This window comes from Schistocerca gregaria, chromosome 6, assembly GCF_023897955.1.
Source record: "Schistocerca gregaria isolate iqSchGreg1 chromosome 6, iqSchGreg1.2, whole genome shotgun sequence".
Taxonomy (NCBI): Eukaryota; Metazoa; Arthropoda; class Insecta; order Orthoptera; family Acrididae; genus Schistocerca; species Schistocerca gregaria.
The window spans coordinates 103,597,205-103,613,147 of NC_064925.1; positions in this window are offsets into that span (position 1 = coordinate 103,597,205).

Below are 15,943 nucleotides of genomic sequence, written 5' to 3' on the forward strand. Positions count from 1 at the left end.
CACATAGTGAGAAAAATCCCTATGGTATATGATTACAGGTTGACTCAGTTTCCGAACTACCAGTTAAGTCGGTCAAGATCTCTGTCCGCAGAAGACTCTCTTACAGATTTTCTTTCTGCTGAAACGTCCATATGAGTGAGAATAAAACCTATTCCACAGATCTACAACAGACAGATGTTGGCAGTATAGCCGTATTATCATGTGAATCTACCTGGCGACTTCTCCTGAAAACTGGATTGGCCTACGCTTCTTGTCTCATCGCTTGGTACCGTCAGTTGCTCCAGCTGCCTAGTAGCTCCAGCGACCTGTAATAAAGTGGTAATCGAAAGGGTGCAACTTCTTTGAGTGACCTCTGCAGAATGTCCCAGCTTTTCATCCGACCTTGATGCGTTTCCTCTGGCAAGGGATTTCAGTTGATTTTCTATATCCTGAATACTTGTCTCAAAACTAACACTTCCCCGTTTGTGCAATGACTGAACATAGCATCCGAATTATGATCTGTAGTGATTTTCGGAAAATCGAATTCAGCAATATGGTCCTCCCTTATCTTCTTGCATTTCTGTGCCAGTATGGCCAATGAGGCGACTGATAGATAATTCCCATTATTTAAGCTGATTTGCAATCAACTTACTCATCTTCAGTGGAGTAGAACTTGCAGTGGTCACAGTGTGACCTCGTTGAGTTCCACCAAACAGTCAATGCGAGCAACGTATACTGTTTGTGCTAGTTCATGTGAAACTGTTTCCACAAGTCCACAGTGCACATGCGGTAATCGATAATGCACGTTGCTAAATTTTAACTCCATCTCATGTGTGTGCACGTTTCTGCAAACAGCATTAAACATACATCCCAAGCAAATAAGTCAGTTAAATGTCTCATCCGGAACCCTCCCACCTAACGCCATCGTAGATAAGTTCTTCGCTTTACGTTCTACCCAAATAGATCGCTTTTTTTAAGGGTCAGAACTCACCGAATTATGTCCAGTAATTATGGAATCGTTTTCAACGTAAATTTAAAACTGTAATAGCAAAACGAGCACCCAAAGTCAATAAACAGTTTTCTCTGGATGTATGAAACAACTTGCCTTATTACCGTCAGTGATGGGGTTCATTCCACAAGAAGGTTGAAGGGAATGCAAATACGTTGTCAGATGCATGTGAGAAGAATGCTAAGAATAAGTAAATAAAAAAAACACAGTTGTTGTATCATCATCACTATTCCTTGACAGTATCAGTAGTTTGTTTTCCACTACTTACGACCATACGTAGTGGGAGATTGAAGTGCAATAGTCCGTATTAAGAACGTTCGCACTGGCTGTGATTCTCGGCTTAGCATTATCATTAACGTGAAGTATTTCCGAACGTGTTATAGTTGTTTACAGGTTCAGAAAAATACGTCACATATGTTTTTTTAGGCGTTGGAAGTCAAGACCTTGCAACATGTGTGGCCGAACTATATCGTCGCCGGCTCTATGTGATTACCCTGCCCCCTTTCATAGCATTTTATCACTAACACCCAAACCTCCAGATGTGAAACAGTTAGATCAATACCAAATGTTGTGTGTCGACAGAGTATCAACCAAGTATTCTCGGTGGTATTAATGAGAGAAAAGTAAAATAAATAAACTATGTTCGTTGCACACTCTACGCTTCCTTGGTTCCTGGAGTGTAGTAACGGGATATGGTGGCCAGCAAAATTAACATTGCTACAAACTCCGAAACGTCCTTTCACATGTCAGGAATATGTTATCCTTTATAACAATTTCATGCGAGGGGAATCGGTGGGATTCGAACTCGTTTAATACGAGGAGCTAACGTCTTACGCACTCATCTACCACAGCTCTCTGCGGCGTTTTATCACAGATACGCTTCTCCTATACTCGATTGTGCTGGTGTTATTATTAATTATCGTTGATGAATTTTCTATTGGACGACCGCACCCAGCACGAACTAAATCGGTGATTTGGTTGGTACTCTATTGACAACACAGCGTTTGGTACCGATCTGTGTGTCTGATATCTACATCTACATCTACATGACTACTCTGCAATTCACATTTAAGTGCTTGGCAGAGGGTTCATCGAACCACAATCATACTATCTCTCTACTATTCCACTCCCGAACAGCGAGCGGGAAAAACGAACACCTAAACCTTTCTGTTCGAGCTCTGATTTCTCTTATTTTATTTTGATGATCATTCCTACCTATGTAGGTTGGGCTCAACAAAATATTTTCGCATTCGGAAGAGAAAGTTGGTGACTGAAATTTCGTAAAAAGGTCTCGCCGCGACGAAAAACGTCTATGCTGTAATGACTTCCATCCCAACTCGTGTATCATATCTGCCACACTCTCTCCCCTATGACGCGATAATACAAAACGAGCTGCCCTTCTTTGCACCCTCTCGATGTCCTCCGTCAATCCCACCTGGTAAGGATCCCACACCGCGCAGCAATATTCTAACAGAGGACGAACGAGTGTAGTGTAAGCTGTCTCTTTAGTGGACTTGTTGCATCTTCTAAGTGTCCTGCCAATGTAACGCAACCTTTGGCTCGCCTTCCCGACAATATTATCTATGTGGTCCTTCCAACTGAAGTTGTTCGTAATTTTAACACCCAGGTACTTAGTTGAATTGACAGCCTTGAGAATTGTACTATTTATCGAGTAATCGAATTCCAACGGATTTCTTTTGGAACTCATGTGGATCATCTCACACTTTTCGTTATTTAGCGTCAACTGCCACCTGACACACCATACAGCAATCTTTTCTAAATCGCTTTGCAACTGATACTGGTCTTAGGGTGACCTTACTAGACGGTAAATTACAGCATCATCTGCGAACAGTCTAAGAGAACTGCTCAGATTGTCACCCAGGTCATTTATATAGATCAGGAACAGCAGAGGTCCCAGGACGCTTCCCTGGGGAACACCTGATATCACTTCAGTTTTACTCGATGATTTGCCGTCTATTACTACGAACTGCGACCTTCCTGACAGGAAATCACGAATCCAGTCGCACAACTGAGACGATACCCCATAGCTCCGCAGCTTGATTAGAAGTCGCTTGTGAGGAACGGTGTCAAAAGCTTTCCGGAAATCTAGAAATACGGAATCAACTTGAGATCCCCTGTCGATAGGTTTGGGTGTAAGTATGAGCAATAACGACACAATTTAGATTTTCTAACTTTTATTTGCGTGTTGCCGAGTTTACAATCTTCAGTGTTCTAATTTGGATGCAATGATATATCAATAACACGAAAGGCGTAACTCAAATATAATTATTTAAACGTGCTTATGTGTGATGTACATATAAATTGCAAGATGTATGACTACACAAAACGAGCTGAAAGACCACAGAATTTCCTCATTCTGAGACGGGAGCAAACTGAGAACTGGTGTAACACGGATAAGGACATACAGTAAACGCAACTAGAACTGATTTTTCGAGTCTCAAATGTTTGATAACGATGGATTCATAATTGCATTATTCAGTGAAAGAAACTGATTAGGGTTACTGCTGCTAGGGTATGTCTAGTACCTCTGGGAAACAACACGAATTCAGGAAAGTTGGATGGATATCAATGATAACCTTGGCAGCTTTACCCTATGAGGCATTACCTTTATTCTTTACTTTTCAACTCCAAATAAAACAGGAAATGTTTTTAGTAGGCTGAAGGAAGGAATTAAGATGATGCAACCTTGATTACTCTATATCCAAGCTACCGATTAAGGATCGAAAAAGTTGCCAACCGATTAAAGGAATTTCTAGAACCGCGCTCAAACTTTATCCTACTTTGTGATGTACTAAATAAGTAGAAACGAAAATTTGCTTTTGACGTCTCGTCGAAGTTCGGATCAGACAAAGGTGTACTAATAACCGGATCATAACCTTTTCAGGTGAACCGTTCCGGCAACTGCTTGAAGTGGACTGAGAAAATGAAAAAAAAAAATCAGGTGAAAACGTTGAATGAGGATCTCAGCAGCTCGTGATATATGAAACTGCAGTGCGTTAACCACTTCGCCAACACGGCGAAGCCATAACTCAAAGAATACTTTGTATCTAATTAAGACATCAGATGTGGGCTGCTAGGCGCTGCTATGCATTAGATTCATTTGATGCACCGGTTTCCTTTCCCTCTTGGGGTCGTTAATCTAACGACATTCTTGTTAGTCCTCTCAAGTCAATTGGGGAGCAGAGGAAGTAAAGAATGGAGATATATGAAGAAGACATAGGTAGGACAGCCAACACACACACACACACACACACTCACATACACACACACACACACAGCGAGGGAGAGAGAGAGAGAGAGAGCCTTTACTTTGTTGCATTTTATTAATTTTATTATTACTACATTATTTCGCTTGGGTTTACTGAGCCATACTGCAAACTGCGTGGTACAAATGTCAACTCATATATGCAGAGAAAACATAGCATAAATAAAGCATACAATGGTTTAAATTAATTTGCTGTTTCACTTATGTTCAATACTTAGAGCTAAGGAATCTTCACATATCAAATGTTGTCAGAAAACACGAAGTAGTATTCAAGAGAGAATGAAATGCATACACACAAAGATTAACAAGAGTGTTCCCTTATAAATAACAAACCATATTTCGTTCAACCACATTATTATTTCGTGTAAAGCATATAAGGGCTTTCTTGAATGACACTTCATGTTGACTGCCGCATTATAAAATCAACTCCTTCAGTATTTCGGCGAACCAGCTGTTCCCCATCCTTATCATCCAAGCGCTAGCCAAGCCCGACAGCGCTTGACTTCGGTGATTTGACGGGAACCGGTGTCTTCATTGCGGCAAGGTCGTTGACTCTATTTGTTATGGAACTCAAAAATAGTTTCTTCTTTCTCTTTCTCTGAAACGAAAAAGTATTTTGCATTTAGTGCACTACACAAATCTGATATGAAGAACATCATTACACAAGAGGTTAAAACTCTCCAGTATGCAGATCATTTTGCCTTTTTCTACACTAAAAAGCCAAATCTCTATGCCTGACCTCAGAGAGGTATCCTTAAAACCAGGTAACGCAATCAGAATCAACTATTACAAGTTTTATTCAACATCTCAGGTAGATGTACTATATGCAACATTCTTAATGTTCCGTTAGCATAGGCTTTGGTGGTCTGTTGCGTTACCTCACTGGAAATGCGTTATCTTTGTCATCATAATCCACCTTCTCTTCTTCGCTCTCTTCTACGTCTAGTATTCTCTCCTGTGAATGTGCAGAATGCAGACATAGCGCTACACCCATAAACAGCATCGCTGTGTTCTTTTGAGGACGTAAATGATCTCTTTATCTATAGCGAAGGGTATATTAACATTTTGAAGCATTTTCTATAGTCAATCCAGTCCAAAAGTACAGAAATTACCTCTATTTCTTAAAACCATGCTAACGCTGCGATAAACATGTTTCTTCAGTCAACCTACTGGGAGCTTGCAGAAACGAAAGTACGTGATGAACAGAAAGCAAGTGGTGTGAAGTAAGGCCACAATCGAGGACAGCGAATTTACTTACTTGTCTGAGCTAGAAGAATATAAAATTAGTGTGTAGCGTAATCGCATCAGAAGGAGTGAGGAAGATATTTGAGGATCCCTATGATATAACAAAACATGAGCACTTGTTGGAATGGGAATCATCAGTTTCACAAGGTTATGCACTAAAGAGTTTTGATGTATTTCCAAGTACTTGTGGGTAAACAGATGGTTACTTGCGTCTCCTTCTTTCTTGTGTGTTCTGGCACTCGCAGAAACGGATATCCCTGACATCTACCAAATGTAAGTGGTTGGGATGAACTTATGGGTTCATACGAATAAGTACCAAGATAGTTTTCAGCTTCCTGCTAGGCTGAAAGTCTCGGAGACAGGAGAACCTTCTAATTACTGGCTGGATCGCAGTGTCGCCCACATCTGGAAATCTGAGGATGGTAGAACGACGTTCATCGCACCTCCAGAGCCATTGGAATTCTCCGCCAACTTTGCAACTAAGTCACCTAAGCCAGCCATACATGATCTGGGCCCACTGGAATGAAATTTTCGTGCCTTTTGTTTATTTTTCAATGCGTATCGTAAAATTTCAAATACCTGAATATTCATCTTACTGTTACATTCTAGTCTGAATAGGTTGGAACACGCTTTTTGATTTCTAGACTACAGCAGGTTCTGGAGCCTCACATAAATATCTAATGTCAGAGCCTCTCGAATCGCTGCCGCTTCTGCAGTAAAATATGAACAAGGTGGCGGCAGACGAAGTTCTTAGGAATACTTTACCTGCGGGGGAGGTAATACGCAACTTTCTGCTGAAGTTTCTTGATACTAAAAGCAATCAATATAAAAGTGAACAAAGTGCGTCAGTAAAGTTTCAAGTAGGCATCGAAACTGGAACTCATTGTGCCAAAGCAATTTTTCATCGTACAGTAAATAGTGACTACCGAGATTTTACACCTGATACCGGAATGGATTTCTAAGTATCTGTTTGAACCTAACTGTAGATACTGTTCACTGAGCCTAATGCTTTCACTAGCAGAGAGCAAACACTCGTCATTTCCACCGCAGACCTTGTGTGTGGAAGACACCCTCATTTGTCGCAGGAGCATGATTAATTGGGCTGCTGCCCTACTTGGCCACTAAAATATCTCTCGAAGTACTGACGTCGACATGCAGTAGAGCTTCAACAACTTCTCCTAGTAAGACAATCTTGTAAGTTGATCGCATTTCTCCAAGGCCCACAAGCCTGCACCCGAATTCTACTAAGTCAAACTGATGAAGTGCGCATTTCCCAATGGCATGGTACAACGATCATTCTAATCGAGGATGCAGCGGACTAAGATTTACAGTGGTCACACCGTCAAGTCCCAGCTGCAGGTCTCGTTGCGTTAATGCTGCTTCTTTTCGTGGTTACAGAGTGGGCTGATGACAACTGTAGAAAATTTCTTAGTCAAACTGTTAGGTCGTTGGCAGTCATACAGTCATTGAAGGTGTAAATGGCTCTGCCTGACATTAGGCGTAGAGATTTGGTCTTTAAGTGTAGAAGAAAAGCGATAAATCATTTGCATACTGGAGAGATTTAATCTCTGGTGTAATGATGTTCTTCATGTCTCGTGCGTATATTAAAAACATAGTAGTGCGCTGATCTGAGCGTTTAGGGAGTCCTCTTGAACTTGTATGAGTAATTTTTGTTTTATTCATACTCACTTGGTCCTCCGCTTTGGGAAGATATGAACACGAAACAAAGTAAGTCTTTCAAGAGCTCTTTTAGTAAACGCCGACAAACCGACAACGGGATAGGTATGTAGGAAGTTGGACTTCCAGGCACCGATTTAGGTCAGGGAACTGGAACCATTATTTGAACTGTTCAGGGAGGTAGCAGACTCTAATTCAGATGTCGATAAGGTTCGTAGAAAAGTTGTGAAGGGACGATTTGTCACGAGAGAGAGCACAGGACAGTGAGCATAATGCATTCCAAGGACTGAATTCGTAGAGGACTTTATCTCTTTCATCTGAGACGGGGGTCTTAGGAAATGATCAATGCGATGACTACTGGAGGGAATTTATCCAGTTAAGAGGTTTCCACAATTTTTAAAACATGTTACTTCGAGCATTTACATCCCAGTTTCACGGGTAATCTTCCACAGATGAGAAGATTTTACTCTTCTTACGTTCTAGACGACGTTCAGCAGTCACTGGTGAGTTTTCCGTACTCCACCGTACCACGTAGTTCTTAACATGTAACTAAGTCAAATGTCACTTTTGATACTAGAAGTCTTTCGCATTTAATACTCTAAAACAATGTGTAGTAAGATACTTACACGGAGCCGGTCTCTGGTAAACTTACTTCAGCAACTGTATTATTAGTTTTTGAAAGAGTGCCAGTTTTTGTTATCTATGTTCCAGTGACTTTTAGCACGGAATTCCACGTCTCTTGTTGTCGCTTCCTTCGTCAAAATAACAGGAAAAGTTACCTTATCCTGAGTTTTGATGCAATATGCAATACTGACCGAGTACAAATATTCACTTTTGGTGGCAACAACTACGTGAGCCACTATTGTGGCGAGAGACTCCAGGACAGGAGAGCCGTCGTTGAGGACTGTGTGGTGACTGTCTTCCATTACATCAGGTGAGCTCTGTCCCGGGTCTCTTGTACACGAATTTCCCTAAACAGATGGGTGAGCGCTGAAATTCCCGCAGAGCACCATCGGTTGCTCAAGTTGGAGCAACAGTACTTTCCACTCTTACTTCACCTATCTCACTTCTCGGGTATTAAAAACCGGCTAACGGGGTGGATAATGCAGAACGTAATTTAATTCGTGCCACCGATATCTGCAGTCCTGCGGTAGGGGAACTGGTGTGTATATCCGAGAAAGTACAGCAGTACAGCGGCACGCCCTTTAGAGTCGAGTCTGCCTGACCTAATAACAAAGTACCTTCTACAGGTGACACGCCTATTTAGTTTGGATCACATTTCGGAAATCGAAGCAGCACACACATTTTTTAGATGGATTTCTTGTAGCATGCTGTCTCTGTAGTCTAATGCTGACCGAATATGCCACTGAAGGACCATGAAAATTATGATTGGAAGTAATGCTTAGAGTTAAAATTCTTACGTCTATCGTGTCTAACTCTGCTCGGATAAGGAAATATACCTCACTTGTTAATATGATACTCCAGATATTATCTCGGAGTTAACTGCAGCTGCCATTCGTCGTGGACGTCCTGAATACTGACACTGCGCTACGGCTTGGTAATGTGGAATTCCAGTTCGCCTGGGATAAATGAAGCAGGGGGATACTGAGTGAGCCTGCATTGTACCTCATAACTCCTCACTTGATGTAATATAAAACTAATTCGAGAACATATACATACCCGCACTGTTAGATATTGCACTTCACCACAGTCCCACTGAACGTGAAGCATTGATCGAAGTATACAATTCATTTTTTCCTCAACGTTTGGAATAAATACGTCTGTTAACGCAGATTTTACAGTTTCAAGAGATTATTCCAACAAACTGAGGCAAGGGTCGAATCCTTGTCAGAGCCAGTCCACAAAGAAACCTCAACTTTCTGGTTGCTATGTAGTCCACGTTTGAGGCGGCGTCATCGGTGTCTAATGTATAGGCACTGGTTTACGCGTATAGTGATTTTGTTTTGGCTTCTCAGGTGCTACGGTGCATCTTGTGCTGTTCATGTCTTCCCTGGAGGAAGAAAACGAAGAAAGCGACACCTTATGTGGAACGCTACACAAGTAGGAAAGAGTGGAAGAAAGACCTTGATGCTGTAATAATGGATCTGAACATGGTGAGCACCTCCAAGACGTATCAAAAACGGTACAGCGATGTTAAAGCATTACTGAAATTAGTAACAATGCTTACTCTAGTAGCAAAATCAGTTTTTTTAACTTCTCAGTTTTTTTTCAATATTCCAACTATTTGTTTTAGTTTTCTGGTTTATATTAAATCTTAAATTAGACCTTACAAACATACACTCATTCTCGATGTCTACGTCTAATTCTGGAGAAGTGTTGTTACGCTCTCACCGTTAATATAAAATCGATGAGATGGCTGTCATTATCACATTGACTTTCCAGGTGCAGTTTTTTATTTTATGCACTTCAAAGATTACGGTTGTTGTATCATGTTATGTTCATCTGATCACTCAAGGAGATGCATCCTTTATCGTTGGTTGTTCACTGTCCAAATCTCTTTGCCCTCAGCCATCCACGATTACTTCCCATGAAGAGTTTCAGATCTCACCTTAAGATAATTTTACGTCTTTATGAAGCAACGATGTTTTCATAGCCACTGAACATATATTTAAATGAGGGGCGCAGTATTATATAGTCGGAATATTTGCCTTATAACAGGACAAATACTAACAATTAAACAAATCCGTATAAATCAAGTAGTGGGTGTATTATTAATAATTGCAAATCATAAAAAGTCTGTTCGCTTTCATTATTTATTTCTACAGCAGTATCATCATAAACACACGTTTTAAACGGATTTTGTTTTGAATATATTTGGCTTCAGTTGTCCATGAACTTTGCTTCATACAGGCTTTACACATACACTGATCAGACAGAACTTATGACGACCTACCTAACAGCCGGTATGTCGACCTTTGGCACGGATAACAGGGCTGTCACGTCGTGGCAAGGAAGCAGTGACACCTTGCAGGTCGCCGGAGGGAGTTGGCACCACACCTGCACGCACAAGTCACCCAGTTCCCGTAAATTCCGGGAAGGGGAGCGATAAGCACCGAAGCCACGTTCGGTCATATACCACGTGTGTTCGGTTGAGTACAGATCTGGCGGGTTGAGTTGTTTCTCCAACCACTCCATCACACTCCTGGTCTTGTGACGTGGTGCAATATCTTGCTGAAAATCCCACAGCTGCCAGGAGACGTAATCGTCATAATGGGACGTACTTGGTCTGCAAACAGTGTACTCCCAGTAGGGTGCCTTGCGCAAGCTAAACTGGACCCACGGATGCTCACGTGAATGTCCTCCAGAGCATAATGGAGCCGACACCATCTTGTCTCCATCCCGAAGTACAGGTGTCAAGGCGCTGTTAACCTGGAAGACGATGGATTGGCGCCCTCGCATCGGCATCATGAAGAAGGTATTGGGATTCATCGGACCGTGAAACGCTCTGACACTGTGCCATCTCCTGTGTCGACGGTCACGTGCTCATTACAGTCGTAGTGGCCGATGTCAGGTGCTAACATTGGCACATGCGTGCGTCGACGGTTGTGGAGCCCATTCGTCAAGAGTGTTCGGTGCTCTGTGTACTCAGATACATATGTACTCTGCGCAGCCTTAAAGTCTGATCTTAGTTACGTCACAGTTCACCACCTGTCCTGCTTGTGCAGTCTGACTTCTGTAATAAGGTGTTGCCGCCCAACAATTGTTGTTATGAATGGAGAGACGTCTACAGACGTTAAAGTAACCTCTGGCGTGCCACAGAGGAGTGTTATGGGACCATTGCTTTTCACAATATATATAAATGACCTAGTAGATAGTGTCGGAAGTTCCATGCAGCATTAGAAAATTGTAGCGAAATGCAGGAAGATCTGCAGCGGATAGGCACTTGGTGCAGGGAGTGGCAACTGACCCTTAACATAGACAAATGTAATGTATTGCGAATACATAGAAAGAAGGATCCTTTATTGTATGATTATATGACAGCGGAACAAACACGGTAGCAGGTACTTAAAAAAAATTGTTCAAATGGTTCTGAGCAATATGGGACTTAACATATATGGTCATCAGTCCCCTGTAACTTACAACTACTTAAACCTAACTAACCTAAGGACATCACACAACACCCAGCCATCACGAGGCAGAGAAAATCCCTAACCCCGCAGGGAATCGAACACAGGAACCCGGGTGTGGGGAGCGAGAACGCTACCGCACGACCACGAGATGAGGGCAGCAGTTACTTCTGTAAAATATCTGGGAGTATGCGTGCAGAACGATTTGAAATGGAATGATCATATAAAATTAATTGTTGGTAAGGCGGGTACCAGGTTGAGATTAATTGGGAGAGTAATTAGAAAATGTCCTTCAACAAAAGAGGTTGCTTATAAAACACTCGTTCGACCTATACTTGAGTATTGCTGAACAGTGTGGGATCCGTACCAGATCTGGTCGACGGAGGAGATAGAGAAGATCCAAAGAAGAGCGGCGCGTTTCGTCACAGGGTTATTTTGTAACTGTGATAGCGCTACGGAGATGTTTAGCAAACTCAAGTGGCAGACTCTGCAAGAGAGGCGCTCTGCATCGCGGTGTAGGTTGCTCGCCAGGTTTCGAGAGGGTGCGTTTCTGGATGAGGTATCGAATATATTGCTTCCCCCTACTTATACCTCCCGAGGAGATCACGAATGTAAAATTAGAGAGATTCGAGCTCGCACGGAGGCTATCAGGCAGTTGTTCTTCCCGCGAACCATACTCGACTGGAACAGAAAAGGGAGGTAATGACAGTGGCACGTTCGCTGGCTTCCAGAGTATAAATGTAGATGTAGATGCAGAACCTCACGACGGAAGGACTTGGTTATACCTTGGTTTTGCTGCATCTTGAAGTCATTCAGCACAGCATTTCTCGAATTCTCTGTAAGTCTTGCAGTTCTCGGTACGGTCATGCCGGGCCCTGGGCCATCACAATCTGCCTCAGCCCAACGTAGATAGATCGCGCGCTTTCCCTATTCTACAAACGAACAATATTGTCACTGATAGTACATGCACAAGTGCGTGTCACACTAGCAGTCATTCCTTTCCGTGTGACGCCGCTATTGCCCGGATGTGTTTATATGTACAGTAGGTCTGTGGTCATAATGCTTTGGAAATCGAAAGTGTTACAGAATGATGGCCCCTGGGTCCGATCTAATGGCTAATTGTTCCTCTGGTTTGCATTAGAACGCTCCTTGCATTATTAGTAGCGAAAGCATTGGCTTTTACGAATACTTGTTTGTTTTTCCATTTGATAACACTGCTACATTATCCGATGAAGAAATACTGCCTTTGTTGCATCAAAGCGGAGGTTATGGAACTATAAACATACAAGAACAATTGCCAATGAAACTTAGATGTTACAAAAAAAAACTGGAAACCATTTAGGCCATTGAAAGAAATTCTGCAACCGTAGATCAAGTATGTTAACTTAGGGAGGTAACTAAACGAAACAATTGCCCTATAATGAAACTATAATTAAAAAGAATAACGATGTACACAGGGAGTAATATTATGGGTGTGAATCATTAAAGAAAAATAGTTATAGTAACTTTAGAGCAACTATACAATTTCAGAAACTGTTACACCGTGCGATGAATCCGAATTATTATATGTGGCTACATTTATTCCGCCGGCCGCGGTGGTCTCGCGGTTCTAGGCGCGCAGTCCGGAACCGTGCGACTGCTACGGTCGCAAGTTCGAATCCTGCCTCGGGCATGGATGTGTGTGATGTCCTTAGGTTAGTTAGGTTTAAGTAGTTCTAAGTTCTAGGGGACTGATGACCACAGCAGTTGAGTCCCATAGTGCTCTGAGACATTTGAACCATTTGAACATTTATTCCATCTAATAATTTATCAGGACGCCTAATATATATGATATTAACAAGGTATTACATTAATTAATTTAATTCAGCAGATGATTTAGGGTAGCATTATTAGCATAACTTTATTTTTTCGTTTCCAAGTTTCAAGTTTATATTTGCATGCAAAATTAACTATGTACGTAGTGTTCACATCTATGCTCACACATGTTCTGCTGTAACTAGTAAACAAAACATCATCATAGACGTTATACACACCCTGGGCCAAAGTTAATCAATTATGGTTATGGAACATGAGTCTCTTGACTGGTTTCATTCTTCTTCATGGGCTACTTATTTTTATATCAGTATGTTTACCACACTGCATTGGCAAAATCTGCTTAATATCTTCTACAGTTAGCACCTACACAAACGTTTTGGTTTCAAGTGGCCGTTAACTAGTTAGGATTTTCTAGCAGCAGTCCCATTAACCTGCGTCCAGTCCTGTTGAGCATGTTCCATTAAAGGTTTACCTCACCTTTTCACTCTTGTACCTCTCATTTCTCTACTTTATTTGATTTCTTAATTTATAACCCCTCCCTATAATACTATGTAACACATTCTTCAGACTTTACACTTACGAACTGTCTATGTTATACAAAATCCATTCAAGTGTGGTAAGTCGAATCTCTAGATTATCCCTATGTATTAGATATATGCAATACTACTTGAGTTTATGGAGTATGGACGCTTCAGAGAGAGACGCGAGCCAGAATATCCGTCCATCTTCGAGATCTTTCCCTGTCAGCCGACTCCAGGACCTGCCCCTCGCGTAAAGAAAGAAGAGAATAGTAAGGGCGATGCTCGGAAGGACGGCCGTGCAGAGGTGAGCAAACATCAGTACTACCGGGTACACATCGCAGAATCAATCACTCTCCCAGACAGCTCTCTCATTTTTACACATGGGGCTAGGTAAGGAACTCACTTTGTTGTAATCCATTAATACAAAATAGCAGTGGTTACAATATCCTAAAATAAATGTAACATACAACGGAATAATATTGCTGTGGAAAGTAAACTTCCGTTGTAAAACTACAAGGATACAAAATATACCACTAGTTTGAAACAAAAGCTAAAAACGCATGTTAACAGTCGATTCAGTCTTACATGGTTTCCCATGTGCATTCGACATGCTACCTCAAGTGTCCAGTACACCATGTACGATCATACGGAATGTTAGCTTCAATACCTGTCTATGAAACTTAAGTGCTGCTGTGAACTGCAGTGGGCATATGCTGTCGGTAATAAGAGGCACAAATACGACTTCAACTTCTATTCAGTAGCTGCAGGAGAAGTAGACACGATACCAATGCGACGTAATATGGTCTACGGTTCCAGTGCTTGTGGCCCCCATCAATGCGACATGCAGGATAAGGTTTTGAAACATGGAGAACAGTTAATAAAAAGTAACCAGACAAAGCCACACGAAGATATACCAGAGAGTTGTATAGAACGAGATTTTCACTCTGCAGCGGAGTGTGCGCTGATATGAAACTTCCTGGCAGATTAAAACTGTGTGCCGGGTCGAGACTCGAACTCGGGACCTTTGCCTTTCGCGGGCAAGTACTCTACCAAGGTCGAAGGTAGGAGGCGAGGTACTGGCAGAAGTAAAGCTGTGAGGACGGAGCGTGAGTCGTGTTTGGGTAGCTCAGTTGGTATAGCACTTGCCCGCGAAAGGCAATGGTCCCGAGTTCGAGTCTCGGTCCGGCACACAGTTTTAATCCGCCAGGAAGTTTCAGAGAGTTGTATAGTGTGAGGGGCTCTTAAATGAAAGGTAACGATGTTGTCGTAATCTCTTTGTGTAATCTTCCAGAATGTGAATTCGGGGTAGACTAGGCGATATCATAGAGCTTTACGCGTATATTCACGTGACGATCAGAGGATCAAGTGAGAGAAATTAAGGTGGTAACAGAGACTATCATAAGCAAATTTTCTTGTTTACAATTGCCTGCGTATTTTACTGTGTTGTCGCTGTACGTATACTTCTGCTACATTGTCGCAATCAGTGAACAAAGATGCATTACAAACGTTATACACAAAAGGGATCACAGTGTCTATGTTTTTCGAGTCATTCAGCTTTCTTCATGTGTTGTGTACTACACATTGCGCGGACAACAATATGGTGTTTTATACACTTTGCACACCTTCACATTCTTCCCCTTTCAGGTGAGGGGTTCATTATTCCTAGATGCCTTACCATTATTCGTGTCAACCGCCCTTATTTTGTTAAGTGTGCCCCATTAAAACATTCTCTACCCTTTTCATTCGCGTGCCTCTCAGTTCCCTATCTCTATTTGATATATTAATTTTTCACAAACGCCTATAGCATCACATTTCACATTAGTTATTAGACACAATTATGGTCTGCTAACTTAATGTACCATCTGTTTAACAAAGCTAAGTCAGTTGTCTAAAGTTTCCTTCTGTTAGACATACGGCATCCTAGCTGAACAAGCAATAGTAAAACCAAACCATGTACAGGGCCATGCTGTTGGGCGCGTCAAGAAGAGAAAGGCAGCCGAAGAAATACCACCGTCTGTTGACCGCGAGCGCAAACACACTGAACAGCGTCGCCGTCGCCGCAAGAGACGCGAGAATAAACTGGTCGCCGCGCCGAAGAAGGGCCTTGCTGGGGTAAGTCAGCGTCATCACTGCCGTGGAGGGCAAGCAGGGAGAGGCGGACAGACAGGTTGACAGCTAAGAAACAACAGGTACTTCTTAAACTGCAGTCATTGCAGAATCAGCCACTCTGCCAGATCATGTCTATCGAGAATTTCTGATGCTCCAGACATGCCTCTTCGACTATAAATTCCGGAAAGAGAGTTCAAGGGATTCACTTTATTAC